A 21,818-nucleotide genomic window follows, 5' to 3' on the forward strand; every position below is an offset into this window, starting at 1 on the left:
TGCTGGCACAATTATCTCCTTTCTGCTGGTCTGTGTTGAATTAGAATAGACGAAGGAAAGGCTACGTTTTGTTATGTTGTTTAAGCCTTATCATTAATCATGCTCAGTCTTCTACCTTTGACCCTGGCTGCTGGCATTGTGATGTCAGAACTCAACTGTAACAAGTGATTGTAGTTGAGCGGTTATGTCATTTCTTTATTAATGGTGACTGCAGAACTCACAAGTGTCCTGTAATACAAAATCAGAGATGTGCTTTTATACATGGATTACAGAACACACAAAGCTTTTCAGTACCTTCAGCGTCCAGTCGCGCCTTGCCAGTGACAGCTACGTCAGTTAATTTTTATATGAGTAGCCGGGTTACTTCTCCAGCATTAGATTCACCTGCTTGAATCATTTGCCATCGTCTGGCGGGGGACCCTCGGTACTCACTGTTAGCTACGCAGTCTACGTTGCACTGGATAACATTGAAAGGCCCGTAGACTACGCACAACCCGTCCAATCGGAGAATTGCTCTTTCACCCCTTCCCTTGACTGAGGCTTCGAACTACTAGATTTTCCACTGCACTTCAGCAATAGTGCTCACGAGTCAGGCTGTTGGGCAGCCATTATCATCCTCAGTGTTGGACACAAAGCCTCCTTGGAAGCATCACCAGAAGATCCAAAGGGTAGTGCTATCGAGCTCAGATTTGCCTGCAGAGCTCCAAATACCTACCTCAATAAAAGCGTCTAAGTCGATGAAACTTTTGTTGAAGCCACCATCGGCTGCTCCTCGATGATGAGGAGTCAGCCAGTGAGGGAAGACAGCATTCCCAACCCTCCTGGGACTTACAGGAGATTCATCTCAAGGAGGTGCAGGGCAGGTACGTTTTATGTTTTTGAATGTTTGGTGCGTGTCCGCATGGATGTGTAAATGTACAAATTTGTTGTGAGTGTTGTAAATAGGAGTGTGTGCATGTATGTGAACGCATGGGTGTGAGTGAGTGTATATGTGTGCATGTGGGCCAGCTCGCCCCCCTCCCTACCAAATTTGCCAGCTGCCACTGTTTGCAGCCTTCACCTACCTCGCTAATAGTATCCCACAATCAGCCATTTCCGTTACAACGCCAGATACAGGCCCTCATTACAACCCTGGCGGTCAAAGACCGGCAGGGCTGTTTTGGAGTTTGTACCACCAACAGGCTGGCGGCACAAACCTGGACCGGCGGTTTCCTGCCACTTTTGTCCCGGCAGTTGTAGTCCCCCAGGGCAGCACTGCTTGCAGCGCTGCCCGGGGGATTACGAGTCCCCCTCCCGCCAGCCTTTTCATGGCGGTATGAACCGCCATGAAAAGGCTGGCGGAAAGGGGAGTCGCGGGCCCCCTGCCACTGCACCCATCGCACCGCCGTGACACCCCCAGCTCCATTTGGAGCCGGCTCCCGTGTTGTGGCCGAGATCCCCGCTGGGCCGGCGGGGATCTCCAAATAGACCCCGCGGGAGTGTGGCCGCATTGGCGGCCACCCAGCGGTTTCAACTTGGCGGGCGGCGGTTGCCTCCTGCCAATGTTGTAATGAGGGCCACAGTGTTATCAGTGGTATTATTGGCTCTGCCTGCTTCACCATCACCTACTGTCACAACAGTGCAGTCTTTGATGGCCTCTCCATTGCCAGTACAGCTGCCTGCAAAATTACTACAATGCACCTCCTTCGGTCAGGAGGGAGAATAAAAAGAAGAAGAACCTGGTTTGGACTAATATGATTGGCAAGGATCTTCCTATTCAGTATGTGGAGACTGAGGATGAGGAGAAACAGGAAATGTGGATATCTCCCAAGTAAAAAAGGTATCAGCCTTTGCCTACTGATTCAGCAAAAGGCCTTAGAAAGCACCCAGACTCTTCCCCAGGTGTGTCTATTGTTCAGGTGAACTTGACTTACTTAATACTCTCTGCAAACAATGGTGCAGGTTTTTCACCCGAGATTGCCTCTCTTTCCACAGCAGATACCACTGTGTTCACACCGGAGCCACCAGTTTTTCAGCAAGTCTGCTTCTCAACAGGCCTCCGTAGATAGTGTCACTCCGTCTACCAAGCAGGTGCCCACAAACCCTCTAACGATGCACTTGGCGATCACAAGTCATCAGAATATATTGACATTCAGGAGGAACATCAGCACAGTGAGGATTCCTCAGGTGGATATGCCCACAGTGGGAGAATGTGAAGGAGGAGGTCAATACTGCAGACAAAGATTCAGAGCGGACTTGCTTTGCAGATAGGCCGATGCAAGCCCAGGCTCTTTTACCAGGGATTATCCGCCATGTAACATTGGCAGATCTCTTGTCACAGGGATTAAGCATCCCGGTTTCCAATGTGGAGAAGGCCTGGTCCTATTTCATTGAATAAACTATGTCACAGATCAACTAGGGTAGGATCATTTCTCAATCAGGCAAGCCCCTGGGTACCCAATCGGGTGGCAAGCTGCGCTATACAGATAACACCTGATTGTGTCACGTTGTAGATGCTCCTCAGACTCGGCGCGATGCAAATAAGGGTCCGCCTCCTGACTCCACCAAGTCACCTATATAAACCACGGTGCATTGGAGTAATCGGGTAAGGGAAGGAAGGGGAAGGAACAGCAGGGACGGGATATCTGTAAAGAGAGGAATACACAGAGTTAATATCACATTGCCTGTCTACTCTCGCAATGTCTCGCTAAAGTACCAACGACCGTACCTGCCCATAACTCATGAGGGCAGAACTAATCCAACACCTATCTGTGCTCCATCTGAATCATAGATGGACGCCCCAAGCCAACAATTAATACCGATGATCTCCAAGGGGTTGCTCAACACCCACATTTATACAAGATAGTCACGAAATAATGAGGAGACAGAACAAAGAGAAAGGGAATAAAATTAACGATGATAAGAACATATCTCGTAGTCCTTTCTATGACTCAGTTAATCCACTAAGCCCCCGGTCATAGTCACGCAATTTGTAGGAATAACCCGGTGTTAATTCTTTACGTATCGAAAAGAAAAATCGTCCCGGCAGTTCAATTCCCGCAAAAATAAACATTAACCCCTTGTCGAAGCCAAAACTATAATGTTCTCTGGCCCCAAGGATAATCGTGCTTTATTGGTAACTCAAACAAAAGACCGCCGTGCTTCAGAAGTTACCAGTGTCCTTATCGAACTGAAAAAGAAAGGTGAGGGATTCCGGCACCAAATCGTCTCACCGCTACCACTTCTCCTTCGTGGCAGGTTCCTCTGGGAAAATAAACTCGACACTCCCCCTGATATTGGGAAGGTCCCAGGCTCCACGGAAAACCGAAGGAGGAATTAAACCTCCTTGCAAACAACTCAACCTCGGAAACGCCGTCAGCAAGAGCCCTCGTTGCCCCTCCGACTGGTTTCTAGGAAACGAATAACGCACATTACTTCCTGTATGTGCTTGCTTTTTAAGCGACCTCTTCCCCTCTAGGCGTCATGGGATATGTAGTCCAAAAGGACTATGTTATCCCGATCGGCAATGTAGGCGCCGTGGCTAACACCTGACAGATTGATTGATTGATATGTGAGAGGAGAGCCTTTTGATTATGAAGAAGTCAGCTACTGCTAATGTGAATCTGCCGAGCATAGCAAAGAAATTTTAGGCTTGAGAATTTTCTCTGACATTTATCTTAAATCAGGTAAAAGCTGATTTAGTGGTCTCGGAGGCCGTGCAATGAAGGTCTCTCAACCCTGCAATATCGTTGACTGCTCCACCAGAACAAGAGGGGACTAAGGGGGTCATTCTGACCCTGGCGGTCATGGACCACCAGGGCCAACGACCGCGGGAGCACCGCCAACAGGCTGGTGGTGCTCCCATGGGCACCGCCGCGGTCAGAAACGGGAAACCGGCGGTGTCCCGCCGGTTTCCCGCTGCCCAAGGGAATCCTCCATGGCGGCGCTGCAAGCAGCGCCGCCATGGGGATTCCGACCCCCTTCCCGCCAGCCTGGCTCTGGCGGTTTCCACCGCCAGAACCTGGCTGGCGGGAACGGGTGTCGTGGGGCCCCTGGGGGCCCCTGCAGTGCCCATGCCATTGGCATGGGCACTGCAGGGGCCCCCTAACAGGGCCCCATTCAGATTTTCAGTGTCTGCGTGGCAGACACTGAAAATCGCGACGGGTGCAACTGCACCCGTCGCACCCCATCCACTCCGCCGGCTCCATTCGGAGCCGGCATCCTCGTGGAAGGGGGTTTCCCGCTGGGCTGGCGGGCGGCCTTCTGGCGGTCGCCCGCCAGCCCAGCGGGAAACTCAGAATGACCGCTGCGGTCTTTCGACCGCAGTACGGTCTTCTGGCGGTTCCCGCCAGGCGGGCGGCTTCCGCCGCCCGCGGAGGTCAGAATGACCCCCTAAATGGGGCTCTGTGAATAAGATTCAGTGTTTTGGGAGCAGACACCGCTAAAATAGCAAACTAGTCTGTGATGGAAGCAACAAATGATCGCCTAGAATCATGGACATGCCCTTTGAAGGACAAAATACATTTGGCAAGAAAATAAATGAGACATTACAAATGATAAAAGCCAATGCAGACACTTCAAGCTATTTGGGCTCTTTGCAACACCATCAGCCATAAACATATTACAAGACAGCTGAGCATCAGTGCAGCAAACAAGGGCATAAGGAGAGAGGAAGCCACTCTGTCAAGTATGGAGATAAGGATATCTCCTTCTCTCACTTGGCTCTGCAGTAGGAGTCACGGGATATCTTGCTTCTTCCAAATCTGGCAGAATTTAACCATGCGCAATTGGGTACTAGTTATAGTCAAGCAAGAGTCCATTCAAAACCCACTATTTTACATTCCAAAGAGGGAAGACAGGAACATCTAAGAGAACTGATAATTGTCATTGTCAGGCTCTTAGAAAGGAGCACAGTAAACAAGGTTCCAGCCTCAGAGAGAGGTCTGGGATTCTATTTTAAGTTCTTTCTCATATGAAAGTACTTCATTTTGGGCAACTCAACAAATATCTAAAACATCAAGCATCTTGAATGATTACCCTTCAAGACATCCTCCCATACATGAGACAAGGGATGCCCTTGCTAGACCTTGAGGATGCTTCAACATTCCGACTCACCTAAAGAACAGAAACTTCCTTTGCTTTATGATAGCTGCATACCATTATCAATTCAAGGTGCTGCCTTTTGGACTAAAGTTCACCCCTCAAGCCTTTACCTTGGCTCCAGTGGTAGCGTTTCTTCAAAGAAAGGACTGAGCAATCTAACCATACCTGGACGACTGGCTGATGAGAGTTGCAACTCAAAGAGATGCCAAAGCAACACTTACGTTCATGATGGGTACCAAAACAAGTTTTGGCATGCAATCAATGCAAAATTTGCCCTTTGGAACCAATAAGAGACATAGGGGGTTATTACAACTTTGGAGGAGGTGTTAATCCGTCCCAAAAGTGACGGTAAAGTGACAGATATACCACCAGCCATATTACGAGTTCCATAGGATATAATGGACTCGTAATACGGCTGGTGGTACATCCGTCACTTTACCGTCACTTTTGGGACGGATTAACACCTCCTCCAAAGTTGTAATAACCCCCATAATTTTCTAACAGCCAGAATAGGGTAATGATTAGTGTATCCATTGGCTGACAGGGGAACCACAATAATGTGTCTAGCTTCACTTCTTTTACCAAAACAAGAAGACACTGTCAAAACATTAAAGGCATTGCTAGGGACAATGTATTTTTACATTTGATTATTACCTTAATGTCTCCAGAGAATGGCGGTAATTCAAGGACAGCAGGGCACACAATGCGAACAGGTGAGTGGAGACTGGGAAGATATTCTGTCCATCATGTCAGCGAATGATACAGGCCCTGCAGCAAAGAAAGGGCAACATTCTCAGAGGTTAGGCTCTAAACCCCCATACATATCACATTTACTAAAAAAGACACCTTACTGACAGGATTGTGAGCACATCTATAGGGCCTTCATGTAAACAGCATATAGACAAAGAAGGATGCTTTTCTATACATCAACCTGCTTGAGCTCAAAGCGGTCAGATTAGCCCTAAAAACTTTCCTCCCAAACATAAAAGACTCACAAACCATGCTGCGAACAGACAACTCCACCACCATGCACTAGGTTTGGAAGCAAGGAGGTACAGAGTCTCTTCTGTCAGAGGGAGCTCACAAAATATGGCTTTGGCTGTTGAAGAACAATGTAGAACTGGCTGCACAGCACGTCCCTGGGCTACAGCATGAGTTGGCCGGCGATTGCGGCAGAAACAACCCTGACATTTACAAATGTGTTCTAGATGACAAACAATTGAACCTAACATTCAACAGATGGGGAAAACCACTTTCTGGCATGTTTAAAAAGAATCAGAACAACAAATGCCAATTGTTTGCAAGCAGATGGTATTTCTCTGGCTTGAGGGTCGAACGTCTGACACTAAATTAAAATGGGAAATTCAGTATTAATTTCTGCAATTCCCTTGATAGCTAGAATTCTCTGCAAAATCAAAATGGAGAGTTGCATGGTGATATGAATAGCTCTCACCTCAAAGAGGCAGCATTAGTTCACCAAACTATGGTAAATGTCCTTTCAGACATTGATAAAATTAAAACCAGACACAAGACTTCTATCCAGGAAGGAGGGACAAATACTTTATAAATCAACAGTCCCTGCATTTGACAGCATGGCTCATAAGGACATACTATTTGGTCACCGAAACTTACCCGAGGACTTCAAGCAAATGAATACAGCAGTTAGAGCACCTAACACTACTAAAATATATGCTATTAAATGGAAGAGGTTTCCTTTTGTTCCAAGAAGGAAGATCTAAATACACTAGCAATGCACCCATTTAAATATTTTCCTTTTCTGCTCAGATTGGCTGGATCTGGTCGCAGCTATAGATTAATCAAAGTTCATTTGGCTGCAATTTTGAGATAGCTAAGAGGGTTATTAAACCTTCTTTTTATGCATCAAGAATCAGTCTTTAGATCATCCCCCCTCACCGAGAGCCAAACAAACCAACATTCCTGTTAGCATAGATATGTAAAGGCAAAGTAGAGGAATTGAAAAGTGGTATCCCTGTGACATGGATTTATCTGGTCACCCTCTGTTCATATCACTCCATGTATGACCAGAGCTCCAAGCTTACATATTGCTGAAATAGGGACATTTCCCAGAAAAGTTGTCATAGGAACCTTGCCCTAGTAGAGTCCATTTTAGGCCTGTCCGGCACAGTTTTCTTTGCAACTGGTAACAGAGTAAAATACAAGGTTCTATTCACCTAGAAATGAATTGTTTTCCAGTGACTGAACCACTTCTAAAGTGAGAATATATGATAAACATGTTTCAGATGATGTAAGATGTTTAGGTTTGTGTAGACAGAATTTTAGCACTCTCTTTACATCTAGATTATTAAGCAAATCACTAAGCTGGAGAGGATAAATTTGGAAAAGAAAGTTGGCCACAAACTAGTCTGATTAAAATGAAAAGCTGACACTATTTCGAGAAGAAATGTCAAATATGTTCTCATCACCACCTTGTTCTCATGGAACAAAGAGTAGGGTTTATGGCTACATAAGTCCTACCTCTCACTTAGTTTGCAAGATTATGTTGCATCTACCTGGAAAGGAGCTTTCCCAAGTTAAATGTTGCTGGAAGGCCTTATGGCCCAGATAAAAAGGAGGCTCCATTAATGAAGACACATCTATGTAAATTTCCCTAGGTGGGGAAGGGGATCTCACAGTAGGAAATACCTTCTGAATATCCTCTAAGAAATCCTTCACCACAAGCATCCTAAGGCACGGGCTTTGTGAAGAATATTTTTTTTAGGCAGTAACAGCTAGAAGGTGTACTTTGCTTATTAGTAAATGCTACCCTGATAACACTAAGGGGCATATTTATACTCTGTTTGCGCCGGAATTGCGTCGTTTTTTTTTACGCAATTCCGACGCAAAACTAACTCCATATTTATACTTTGGCGTTAGACGCGTCTAGCGCCAAAGTCCATGGAGTTTGCGTCATTTTTTAGCGTGGACACCTACTTTGCGTTAATGATATGCAAGGTAGGCGTTCCCGTCTAAAAAATTGACTCCGAGGCATGTGCGCCGTATTTACACTCCCGGGCAAAATTCACGCCCGGGAGTGGGCGGGTCAAAAAAAATGACGTCCAGCCGCTTTTGCGCCGTTTTTTAGCACCTGGACAAGGCAGGCGTTAAGGGACCTGTGGGCTCGGAAGGAGCCCAGAGTTGCCCTCCCATGCCCCCAGGGACACCCCCTGCCACCCTTGCCCACCCCAGGAGGACACCCAAGGATGGAGGGACCCATCCCAGGGACATTAAGGTAAGTTCAGGTAAGTATATATATATATTTTTTTTTGTGGCATAGGGGGGCCTGATTTGTGCCCCCCTACATGCCACTATGCCCAATGACCATGCTCAGGGGACAGAAGTCCCCTGGGCATGGCCATTGGTCAAGGGGGCATGACTCCTGTCTTTGCTAAGACAGGAGTCATTTCAGTGGGGGTTGGGAGTCGGAAAAAAAAATGGTGCAAATCGGGTTGAGGTGAAAAATTTGCCTCAGCCTGACTTGCCCCATTTTTTGGCGCCCAAGCTCCATATTCCCCTACGCCGGCGCTGCCTGGTGTACGTCATTTTTTTTAACGCACACCAGGCAGCTCCGGCGGCTAACGCCGGCTACCGTCATTGAATAAATACGGCGCCTGCATGGCGCTTCAGAATGGCGTTAGCCGGCTCTAATTTTTTTGACACAAACTGCGTTAGCGCAGTTTTGCGTCAAAAAGTATAAATATGGCCCTAAGTGTAGAAGGTAACCATGTACCACCTTTTTGTAATATCTGGAGAGATCAAAGCTGTTCTAACTACATCGGGTGCTGACTCTCTTCCATTTACAAGTCCACAGTGTTCTAGGAGCAGCATTGGATAATCTTTTGAGAATTCCAGTAAGCCTGGACATCATAGTCAACTCCTTCTCAATGGTCTGCCCACTTCCACCCTCACGAACAGCTAGCAAACATAGGTCACACATCTGGAAACCATTGCAAAGGATGGAAAAGCATATGAATCCCCATAGACTACTCCTGGAGAAATGCATCATAGCCATGACTTCCTGATCCAGCTGAAGAACTTGCTCAACTGCATTGTCAGTCTGGAGGCTAATATATCTATACTGAAAGGTCCCTAGGCTTCCTATAATACCCAGAAAAACTGTGCATCTAACGTCCACTTGTTGCTGCCATAAACTTTCTGCGAATACCAATCTGCCATCACGTGAACTCCTGGAAAATATTCTGCCTTTAAGGAGATCCCTTGCTGGAAATGGAACTCCCATCATACCTTTGCCATTGCCACCAAAGGTTTTGACCTGGTACTCCCTAGTTTGTTGATATATCTGACCATATATGTATATAAATGTGACCACTTGTCAGACTGTATATTTTTGAAGAAATATTGCATATTTCCCCCTTCCTTTAGCTAGACTTTGTATTGCAAAGGAACCTGCAAGAAGCTCTAAACAGCTTATGTGCATTAAAAACTCCTTCCTGGACCATCTTCCCCCAGTCCAGAAGGTGCACCCACTGACTGGCATCTAGCTCTAATAGCAGATCTGGGTATGTGCAGAAGGTGGTGCACCCATTCCATACTTATATGTGGCCTAACCACATTCTGTTTCCTCTTTGACCTCCTTGTCTAGAGGCATCAGCTGGGAATGACTCAGACCCCTTTGTAAATGTGTTGTTTTTAACATTTGCACTGCCCTATTATGGAGGCCACCTCTATTACAGGGAATATTGCTTGAATTGAAGATGAAAGTTTCCTGCCACTCTTGCTAGATGCCTGAGAGAGATTGGTGAACATGCTAACATCTTCCTCATCCCCCTTGATGGTCTTTAACTTTAACTCCAGTAGCCTTAGAACCCGTCTCGCTGAATCCACCAACAAAATCCTTCTTGAAGATACCAAACTTGATTTCTCTTTATTTATGATGAATCCTAGGATCTGAATACAATCCACCGCCTCCTAAACTTGTGATACTAGAAGTTGCTCTTCTTGTCCCATGAATATATATTTCCTATATGGACCAGGGATCTCCAACCTTTTCTGTAGTGAGAGCTACTTCTGATCAGTGAAAATCTTTGTGAACTACTGAAGGCTAAGCAACTCGCTCATTGTTACCAGATACCCCTATGCCCACCTTCATTCACTTTTATCTCAATGCCCATAGAGCCAGATACTATGGTTTGAACAACATACTGGTTTGTGGCACGATGACAAGACACGTGTGTCAGTGAGAACATGGTCTTTGGGGATGTATGAACATGTTGCATCTGAATGGGATATATGTGTATGGGCGACTGAGAGTTTGTGTTGTATGTACCTGTGGCACAGGACATACCTTTCGACATACATGGCACTTTTATATGTTTAACACAAACACACAACCATTTTTTTTAAAGGGAGAATTTTAAAGTGCAGAAAAAGGTTCTGCAAAAGTGTTGAAAATGTGGAACATTTTTCTGCACTCTCCCATTATAAAACAAAATACTGTATTTTTCAGTTATACATATAGCACAGTGTATACTGGCCACTGAGAGCAAGAAGCCTGCTGTTTTCAAATGTGACACTTTGAAATGGGAGAAAATTAAAATGAAGAGTTAACTCAATCATTAAGGTAACTTTTCATTTGAATTTTCTCCTATGTAAAAGCATTCAGAAACATAATTTTGTTCTCAAGCTTCAATATTGAGTTGACAAGGACTTTTATTTAGGAGTTAAATACCTGAGTGCTTCAGTTCTTCTCTGTGCCCCAACCAAGTCTGGTTCATAAATCTGACTGAGTATTGCTCATTATCAGGCCCTGCTCTTTGCACCCTGTTGATAATATTCTAAAATAAACAGAGCCTTTTCTTAACTTTAAAAGTAAAATGTGACCCTGTGCTTAGATAAAAATAAACTCAAGGCTGTGAGCTACTCTGAAGGTGTCTGAGAGCTACTGGCAGCTCTGAAGGGCTGACTGGAGATACCTGAAAATAGACCATTCTCATGACTCTGTATCTGAGACGGGCTGCCATTGGTGTCAACACCTTGGTGAAACACCAAGGCGTTGAAGAGAGCCTGAAAGGCAAGCACTTGAACCTCTACATCCAACTCTGCCACAGGAACGGGATATATTTTCTGTTATCCCAGAAAATGGGAATAGTTAGATGCGCCTCCTTCAAGTCTAACCTTTCCATCCAGTCCTTCGGCAGATAAATACCTCCTGGGCAAACTATTATCTTTATTGTCTGCCTGTATGGCAAAAACTGAATACATTCTCTTAAATGAATGAGAAACTGAAATTTCTTGTTCTTTTCCTGTAATAAGAAAATATTGCTGATAAAGCTGCCTGAATTCCAGCAACAGGTCTCCGTTGCCTCTTTGCAAAGGAGATCCAGTATCTGCACAAAACTTTACTACACTTCACCACGGGGAAAAGCCGGGCCCTGAAAGACAGGAGCAAAGAAATCCACTCACTTTCTATAACACCCATATATCCTGCGATTTAAGGCACCACTCTTAAGCACAGGGTTAGGGTAAGAATTGTACTGTGGGTTCCCCATACCCTTGGTAGGCGTCCCTACCAGCCAAAGCATCCTAACCTCCTTCTCTGCAGGAAGAACAAAGGCCTGAATTCACAGCTGCAGAAGGACCTGTATACATTTGCTTGACTGGTGAAATGATCCTTAAATCCACCGGCCCTGGGGGAAACCGGACCAAACACTTTCCTTAGCCATGTATGCACCTCATACAGAGAGCAAAAGGCCTGCACAAGACCCCATTTCTGACCCCACCATATTTCCCATCTTGGGATCGCTTCATAACAGCAAGCATAGCATTTTCTAAAAGGAAAGCCCCACATTGGCATTTCCTAAGAAGCAAATCTCTCTTGAGTTTGGGCGTCCCTCGAAATCTTTGACTCTTCAGCATTGTCCCAAAGCATCCAATTCCCTGTCCTGGCACAACAACCAGTCTCCATTGATGCCTTTTCTGGAGTTCTTGCCCCCTCTACTAAAAAGTTAATTATCTTTTGATCAAGAACCAGTGTCAATGTCACCTTATCTGAAATTGTGTATTTTGCATAAGGCGAAATGATCTCTTAAATTGACCCCCTTGCTACCAACAAAACCCTGCCCCTGCTTGTCATCTGGCATCTCTACATTTTTAGTTTTTTGGCAGTTTCTCGCCCCCAGCCACTAGAGGCTGTTAGATATTGCAGATACTACTGACTGGCCTACGTCTGAGGCTACACATTTAAATGAAGTGTTCCACTGCCATTGAAAGAAATCTATAATTTATGTAGTGACAAAAACGTTAAACACTGATTTTCAGAACTTGGAAAAAACACTGGAAAATATCCACTGAAATTCGCAAAAACTAAACACCAGAAATAGGAAATCCTACTTGTACTAATTGCACCAATTTGGGCCAGGCAGTGCTGATACAGACATCTTTGGTATCTTTCAATGGAAACCCATTTCCATTTCATAAAAGACCCATATCTCCTCTTCAAGAACCAAGGCCAAGTTTTACCCCACAATCCGGTCTCCAGACTGTGGAATAAAACAACTGATTGCCCGGTTGCTTCTGGCCTGGAGTATGTTCTCCTCAACACTTCGCTGAGCGGGTGAAAGGTTCTTCTAGGGGCTTTGCAGCTTCCACAGTGGCAGCTCATTCTCTGAATTTGAAATGTTTCTGTATGTGGCCTTCTTTAAGGCATTGGTTCCCTTAAAATGCATCATTGTGAAGTATTACCTTACCTTCTACAAGTGATGTCTTAAGTATGCTTCATTTGTGGAGCAGTCCCCAGGGATCTCAGAACTCTAAGCGCTTGTTCTCAGCTGCATTAGTGAAAGACGTCATGAGAGGACTTTTCTACACATTTTTCCCTTCGTGGTGAAAAATCCACTGTGCTAGGACTTCTTATTAAAACCTTTTCAACCCTATACCTAAGGCCCTCTTCAAATAATCTCATGAAAAACAACATTTCTTCCAGCCATATCAACAAGGCACATTCGTGAAATTCAAACATTTTTCATCTTACTTGAAGTTTGATATAACCAGTGTGACTCTTTCAAAAAGTTACTTTCTTGTAACAGCATTGTTATCTTTAATTGAACCTCATACCTGTCTTCCGCCCGTTCATAAAACTACCAGTGGTCCCTTGACACAAGCTATGAAACCTGACACTTGGACCTCTGATGATGGTTGGAGCTCTCAGTCTCTCCATCTCATTGGCCAGAGTTTGCATCACAAAATGAGGTGGATAGGCTACAAGTAGTCTATGACTTTTTTCAATTTAATTACTCCAGTATTGGAACTTTCATAGATTCACATGCTTGAATCATTCCCCGTCGTCGAGATGGAAGTCCCCGGTACATTATAATAGCAATGTAGTAGTAACTATAGTAGAAAAAGACCTAATGGCCTCCCACCTTAGTAGCCTATCCTTGTCTATTTGAGAAAAAAGACCAAACCTAGGTTTCAGCCAATCAGGCTTCCCTTCCCTCTAGAACCCTCATGTGAGAAGCTCCAGTCCTCAGATTTTCTTTCACACGTCATGCCAGGGAGTCTCCACTGAGTTCTACTCAGTTAAACCTTTAAGGGACTATTTCTAGTGTTTTTATACCATAGAAAGGAATATTTCTTCGACAAACAAAGCTTCAGGCCTTTTCCCTGGTCTAGAGAAAATCTATTTTCTCAAATTATAACCATGTCAGACAAGGAAAAGAAAAACCTCTTTAGGGCCTGCAAAACCTGTGGTAAGAAGAGGCTTCATTTCGAAGATCCACACAAGGACTGTATTAATTGCCTTTCTCCTGATCATGTGGCCAAGGACTGTAAGGTATGCAGAACATTTTCTAACAAAACCCTCAAGGACAGGGAGGGCAGGCTACTTATTTGGCTACAAAAGTTAAAATCCAGATCAAACCCCGTTTCTAGTTCCGATAGTGAGGAATCGTCTTCATCATCAAGAAAGCTCCACAAAAGGAACAGATAACCTCAAGCTCATCATTCTGAGGATCTGCCCAAAAAAGCTTTAAAAAAGACAAAACAAGCGTCTTGCATAGCTTAGAGCCCTTCCAGTTCTCCTCACAGGAGGTCTGTATCCTCCAATAGAGACACTAAAGAGCGTTCTGCTTCCTCGGAATGTCTAAAGAAAGCCTCTTCTGAGCCCCTCACACCACCTCCTGTGGTTTGCCATACTTTTAAAAAGCCATCTGGGAAAAATACGACGACAACACTGTTGACGACAGCATCGTCGACGACCACATCAAAAAGAGTGTGTACCGCCTCATCGATGACCGCTACGAAGACGACTATGTCTACAGCATGCAGTGCTTCAACTGTGCTTAAAGCGACAACGCCCTTGTCAACGGCATTTTCCGTCACGTCGTCGATGATTAAGGTAGCCATCACCTCACCTCTGTCGACGAAACCGCTGGTGAAACCGTCGTTGACGGCAGCACTGTTACCATTGTCGACCGCCTGGTCAACGAGAGTTTCACTGTCATCGCAGCTGACTCCACCGATGACGTCGTTGTCGACGATACCGCCGATGATACTGTTGACGACAGTCACAAATTACAAAAAATCTAAATTGCTCTCTCCATCGCACACATCACCACGTAAGGTATCATCATTAGTACCTACACACCTTTTAGAAGAGGACTCAGAAGATGAGGGCCTGTTTGGGATTGCACATAGCCCTTTAGAGTTGCATGCAAAATGCCAGTACTTGGATGAGGATAATCAGCGTGATCCTCAATCTTTTTATTTACCTGCACATCAATATCCTTACCAGCAACACATGTTCCCTGTTAGACCGGACAGCCTTAGGGTGGTGTAAGGAAATGCCTCCTTGGCATGGTTGCCCCCTGACTTTTTGCCTTTGCTGATGCTATGTTTACAATTGAAAGTGTGCTGAGGCCTGCTAACCAGGCCCCAGCACCAGTGTTCTTTCCCTAACCTGTACTTTTGTACCCACAATTGGCAGACCCTGGCATCCAGATAAGTCCCTTGTAACTGGTACTTCTAGTACCAAGGGCCCTGATGCCAAGGAAGGTCTCTAAGGGCTGCAGCATGTCTTATGCCACCCTGGAGACCTCTCACTCAGCACAGACACACTGCTTGCCAGCTTGTGTGTGCTGGTGAGAACAAAACGAGTAAGTCGACATGGCACTCCCCTCAGGGTGCCATGCCAGCCTCTCACTGCCTATGCAAGTATAGGTCAGTCACCCCTCTAGCAGGCCTTACAGCCCTAAGGCAGGGTGCACTATACCATAGGTGAGGGTACCAGTGCATGAGCATGGTACCCCTACAGTGTCTAAACAAAACCTTAGACATTGTAAGTGCAGGGTAGCCATAAGAGTATATGGTCTGGGAGTCTGTCAAACACGAACTCCACAGCACCATAATGGCTACACTGAAAACTGGGAAGTTTGGTATCAAACTTCTCAGCACAATAAATGCACACTGATGCCAGTGTACATTTTATTGTAAAATACACCACAGAGGGCACCTTAGAGGTGCCCCCTGAAACTTAACCGACTGTCTGTGTAGGCTGACTAGTTCCAGCAGCCTGCCACACCAGAGACATGTCGCTGGCCCCATGGGGAGAGTGCCTTTGTCACTCTGAGGCCAGTAACAAAGCCTGCACTGGGTGGAGATGCTAACACCTCCCCCAGGCAGGAGCTGTAACACCTGGCGGTGAGCCTCAAAGGCTCACCCCTTTGTCACAGCCCAGCAGGGCACTCCAGCTTAGTGGAGTTGCCCGCCCCCTCCGGCCACGGCCCCCACTTTTGGCGGCAAGGCTGGAGGGAACAAAGAAAGCAACAAGGAGGAGTCACTGGCCAGTCAGGACAGCCCCTAAGGTGTCCTGAGCTGAAGTGACTCTAACTTTTAGAAATCCTCCATCTTGCAGATGGAGGATTCCCCCAATAGGGTTAGGATTGTGACCCCCTCCCCTTGAGAGGAGGCACAAAGAGGGTGTACCCACCCTCAGGGCTAGTAGCCATTGGCTACTAACCCGCCAGACCTAAACACGCCCTTAAATTTAGTATTTAAGGGCTACCCTGAACCCTAGAAAATTAGATTCCTGCAACTACAAGAAGAAGGACTGCCTAGCTGAAAACCCCTGCAGAGGAAGACCAGAAGACGACAACTGCCTTGGCTCCAGAAACTCACCGGCCTGTCTCCTGCCTTCCAAAGATCCTGCTCCAGCGACGCCTTCCAAAGGGACCAGCGACCTCGACATCCTCTGAGGACTGCCCCTGCTTCGAAAAGACAAGAAACTCCCGAGGACAGCGGACCTGCTCCAAGAAAAGCTGCAACTTTGTTTCCAGCAGCTTTAAAGAACCCTGCAAGCTCCCCGCAAGAAGCGTGAGACTTGCAACACTGCACCCGGCGACCCCGACTCGGCTGGTGGCGATCCAACACCTCAGGAGGGACCCCAGGACTACTCTAAGACTGTGAGTACAAAAACCTGTCCCCCCTGAGCCCCCACAGCGCCGCCTGCAGAGGGAATCCCGAGGCTTCCCCTGACCGCGACTCTTTGAATCCTAAGTCCCGACACCTGGGAGAGACCCTGCACCCGCAGCCCCCAGGACCTGAAGGACCGGACTTTCACTGGAGGAGTGACCCCCAGGAGTCCCTCTCCCTTGACCAAGTGGAGGTTTCCCCGAGGAACCCCCCCCCTTGCCTGCCTGCAGCGCTGAAGAGATCCCTAGATCTCCCATTGACTTCCATTACAAACCCGACGCTTGTTTCTACACTGCACCCGGCCGCCCCCGCGCTGCTGAGGGTGAAATTTCTGTATGGGCTTGTGTCCCCCCCGGTGCCCTACAAAACCCCCCTGGTCTGCCCTCCGAAGACGCGGGTGCTTACCTGCAAGCAGACCGGAACCGGGGCACCCCCTTCTCTCCATTCTAGCCTATGTGTTTTGGGCACCACTTTGAACTCTGCACCTGACCGGCCCTGAGCTGCTGGTGCGGTGACTTTGGGGTTGCCCTGAACCCCCAACGGTGGGCTACCTTGGACCAAGAACTAAGCCCTGTAAGTGTCTTACTTACCTGGTTAACCTAACAAATACTTACCTCCCCTAGGAACTGTGAAAATTGCACTGTGTCCACTTTTAAAACAGCTATTTGTGAATAACTTGAAAAGTATACATGCAATTTTGATGATTTGAAGTTCCTAAAGTACTTACCTGCAATACCTTTCGAATGAGATATTACATGTAGAATTTGAACCTGTGGTTCTTAAAATAAACTAAGAAAAGATATTTTTCTATAACAAAACCTATTGGCTGGATTTGTCTCTGAGTGTGTGTACCTCATTTATTGTCTATGTGTATGTACAACAAATGCTTAACACTACTCCTTGGATAAGCCTACTGCTCGACCACACTACCACAAAATAGAGCATTAGTATTATCTATTTTTACCACTATTTTACCTCTAAGGGGAACCCTTGGACTCTGTGCATGCTATTCCTTACTTTGAAATAGCACATACAGAGCCAACTTCCTACATTGGTGGATCAGCGGTGGGGTACAAGACTTTGCATTTGCTGGACTACTCAGCCAATACCTGATCACACGACAAATTCCAAAATTGTCATTAGAAATTCATTTTTGCAATTTGAAAGTTTTCTAAATTCTTAAAAGTCCTGCTAGGGCCTTGTGTGTTAAGTCCCTGTTTAGCATTATCTTTTAGAGTTTTAAAGTTTGTTAAAAGTTTGAAATTAGATTCTAGAAACAGTTTTAGATTCTTTAAAAAGTATTCCAACTCTTAGCAGAATAATGTCTGATACAGAGATGCAGGTGGTGGAACTCGACACCACACCTTACCTCCATCTTAAGATGAGGGAGCTAAGGTCTCTCTGTAATATAAAGAAAATAACCATTGGCTCCAGACCTACCAAAATTCAGCTCCAGGAGCTGTTGGCAGAGTTTGAAAAAGCCAACCCCTCTGATGATGACCTCACAGAGGAAGAAATTAGTGACTTGGAGGCCAATGTCCCTCCTCCAGTCCTAAATAGGGAGAACAGGACCCCTCAAGTCCTGTCTCCAACTGTGTTAGTCAGAAATAGTGAGTCCCTCACAGGAGGGTCCCACATTTCTGAAATCACTGAGGATGCTCTCAGTGAAGATGACCTCCTGTTAGCCAGGATGGCCAGAAGATTGGCTTTGGAAAGACAGATCCTAGCCATAGAGAGGGAAAGACAAGAGATGGGCCTAGGACCCATCAATGGTGGCAGCAACATAAATAGGGTCAGAGATTCTCCTGACATGTTGAAAATCCCCAAAGGGATTGTAACTAAATATGAAGATGGTGATGACATCACCAAATGGTTCACAGCTTTTGAGAGGGCTTGTGTAACCAGAAAAGTGAACAGATCTCACTGGGGTGCTCTCCTTTGGGAAATGTTCACAGGGAAGTGTAGGGATAGACTCCTCACACTCTCTGGACAAGATGCAGAATCCTATGACCTCATGAAGGGTACCCTGATTGAGGGCTTTGGATTCTCCACTGAGGAGTATAGGATTAGATTCAGGGGGGCTCAAAAATCCTCGAGCCAGACCTGGGTTGACTTTGTAGACTACTCAGTGAAAACACTAGATGGTTGGATTCAAGGCAGTGGTGTAAGTAATTATGATGGGCTGTACAATTTATTTGTGAAAGAACACCTGTTAAGTAATTGTTTCAATGATAAACTGCATCAGCATCTGGTAGACCTAGGACCAATTTCTCCCCAAGAATTGGGAAAGAAGGCGGACCATTAGGTCAAGACAAGGGTGTCCAAGACTTCAACAGGGGGTGACCAAAAGAAAGGGGTCACAAAGACTCCCCAGGGGAAGGGTGATGAGACAACCAAAACTAAAAATAGTAAAGAGTCTTCTACAGGCCCCCAAAAACCTGCACAGGAGGGTGGGCCCAGAGCCTCTTCACAAAACAATGGGTACAAGGGTAAAAACTTTGATCCCAAAAAGGCCTGGTGTCATAGCTGTAAACAGCATGGACACCAAACTGGAGACAAGGCCTGTCCCAAGAAAGGTTCCACTCCAAACTCCCATCCAGGTAACACTGGTATGGCTAGTCTCCAAGTGGGATCAACAGTGTGCCCAGAGCAAATCAGGGTCCACACTGAAGCTACTCTAGTTTCTGAGGGTGGGGTGGATTTAGCCACACTAGCTGTCTGGCCGCCTAACATGCAAAAATACAGACAGCAACTCTTAATTAATGGGACTAGAATAGAGGGCCTGAGGGATACAGGTGCCAGTGTCACCATGGTGACAGAGAAACTGGTTTCCCCTGGCCAATACCTGACTGGAAAAACTTACACAGTCACCAACGCTGACAATCAGAGAAAAGTACATCCCATGGCAATGGTTACTTTAGAATGGGGAGGGGTCAATGGCCTGAAACAGGTGGTGGTCTCCTCAAATATCCCAGTGGACTGTCTGCTTGGAAATGACCTGGAGTCCTCAGCATGGGCTGAGGTAGAACTAAAAACCCATGCAGCAATGCTGGGTATCCCTGAACTGGTGTGTGTGAAAACAAGAGCACAATGCAAGGCACAGGGTGAAAAAGTAGAGCTGGAGTCTGGAAAAATGGCCCAGCCTACCAAGAGAACAGGAAAGTCAGTTGGGAAACCAACTGCAACACAGCAAAAGAAAGGGAACCTCTCTTCTCAGGAAGAAGTTCTGCCCTCTGAGGGAACTGAGCCTTTGGAGCTTGAACCTTATCAGGTTGAGCTCTTAGGCCCAGGGGGACCCTCAAGGGAGGAGCTGTGTAAGGGACAAGAAACCTGTCCCTCTCTTGAAGGCCTTAGGCAGCAAGCTGCTGAAGAGTCCAAAGGCAAGAAAAATGGAACACATAGGGTCTATTGGGAAGATGGACTCCTGTACACTGAGGCCAGAGACCCCAAACCTGGTGCCACTAGGAGAGTGGTAGTGCCTCAGCTGTTCAGGAAGTTCATCCTAACATTGGCCCATGACATTCCCCTTGCTGGACATTTGGGACAAACCAAGACGTGGGAGAGGTTAGTCAACCACTTCTACTGGCCCAATATGTCCAACATGGTTAAGGAGTTTTGCCTCTCCTGCCCCACCTGTCAAGCCAGTGGTAAGACAGGTGGGCATCCAAAGGCCCCCCTCATTCCACTACCAGTGGTGGGGGTTCCCTTTGAAAGAGTGGGTGTGGACATAGTTGGTCCACTAGAACCTCCCACAGCCTCAGGAAATATGTATATCCTGGTAGTAGTGGATCATGCTACCAGGTATCCTGAAGCTATTCCCCTTAGGTCGACTACTGCCCCTGCAGTAGCCAAGGCCCTCATTGGTATCTTTACCAGAGTGGGTTTCCCTAAGGAGGTGGTGTCTGACAGAGGTACCAACTTCATGTCAGCATACCTAAAGCACATGTGGAATGAGTGTGGAGTGACTTATAAATTCACTACACCATACCATCCACAAACTAGTGGCTTGGTTGAGAGATTCAACAAGACATTAAAAGGCATGATCATGGGGCTCCCAGAAAAACTCAAAAGGAGATGGGATGTCCTCTTGCCATGTCTGCTTTTCGCTTACAGAGAGGTGCCACAGAAGGGAGTAGGATTCTCACCCTTTGAACTTCTGTTTGGTCATCCTGTAAGGGGACCACTTGCCCTTGTTAAAGAAGGCTGGGAGAGACCTCTCCATGAGCCTAAACAGGACATAGTAGACTATGTACTTGGCCTTCGCTCTAGAATGGCAGAGTACATGGAAAAGGCAACCAAAAACCTTGAGGCCAGCCAACAGCTCCAGAAGTTTTGGTATGACCAAAAGGCTGCACTGGTTGAGTTCCAACCAGGGCAGAAAGTCTGGGTTCTGGAGCCTGTGGCTCCCAGGGCACTCCAGGACAAATGGAGTGGCCCTTACCCAGTGCTAGAAAGGAAGAGTCAGGTCACCTACCTGGTGGACCTGGGCACAAGCAGGAGCCCCAAGAGGGTGATCCATGTGAACCGCCTTAAGCTCTTCCATGACAGGGCTGATGTGAATCTGTTGATGGTAACAGATGAGGATCAGGAGGCAGAGAGTGAACCTCTCCCTGATCTTCTGTCATCAGACCCAAAAGATGGCACAGTAGATGGAGTGATCTACTCAGACACCCTCTCTGGCCAACAGCAAGCTGATTGTAGGAGAGTCCTACAACAGTTTCCTGAACTCTTCTCCTTAACCCCTGGTCAGACACACCTGTGTACCCATGATGTGGACACAGGAGACAGCATGCCTGTCAAAAACAAAATCTTTAGACAGTCTGGCCATGTTAAGGAAAGCATCAAGGTGGAAGTCCACAAGATGCTGGAATTGGGAGTAATTGAGCGCTCTGACAGCCCCTGGGCTAGCCCAGTGGTCTTAGTCCCCAAACCTCACACCAAAGATGGAAAGAAAGAGATGAGGTTTTGTGTGGACTACAGAGGGCTCAATTCTGTCACCAAGACAGATGCCCATCCAATTCCAAGAGCTGATGAGCTCATAGACAAATTAGGTGCTGCCAAATTCTTAAGTACCTTTGACTTGACAGCAGGGTACTGGCAAATAAAAATGGCACCTGGAGCAAAAGAGAAAACAGCATTCTCCACACCTGATGGGCATTATCAGTTTACTGTTATGCCCTTTGGTTTAAAGAATGCCCCTGCCACCTTCCAAAGGTTGGTGAATCAAGTCCTTGCTGGCTTGGAGTCCTTTAGCACAGCTTATCTTGATGATATTGCTGTCTTTAGCTCCA

The 21,818-nt window shown here is 46.4% G+C and overlaps 1 protein-coding gene across 1 annotated transcript in view; it reads left to right on the forward strand.

Annotated features, from left to right (window-relative positions):
• Positions 1–21,818, forward strand: part of LOC138248848 (sodium/potassium-transporting ATPase subunit alpha-1-like) — a 285,654-nt gene that overhangs the window by 251,082 nt on the left and 12,754 nt on the right. The window lies entirely within an intron of this gene.

The sequence above is a fragment of the Pleurodeles waltl genome, chromosome 8, assembly GCF_031143425.1.
Source record: "Pleurodeles waltl isolate 20211129_DDA chromosome 8, aPleWal1.hap1.20221129, whole genome shotgun sequence".
In the NCBI taxonomy this organism is placed as follows: domain Eukaryota; kingdom Metazoa; phylum Chordata; class Amphibia; order Caudata; family Salamandridae; genus Pleurodeles; species Pleurodeles waltl.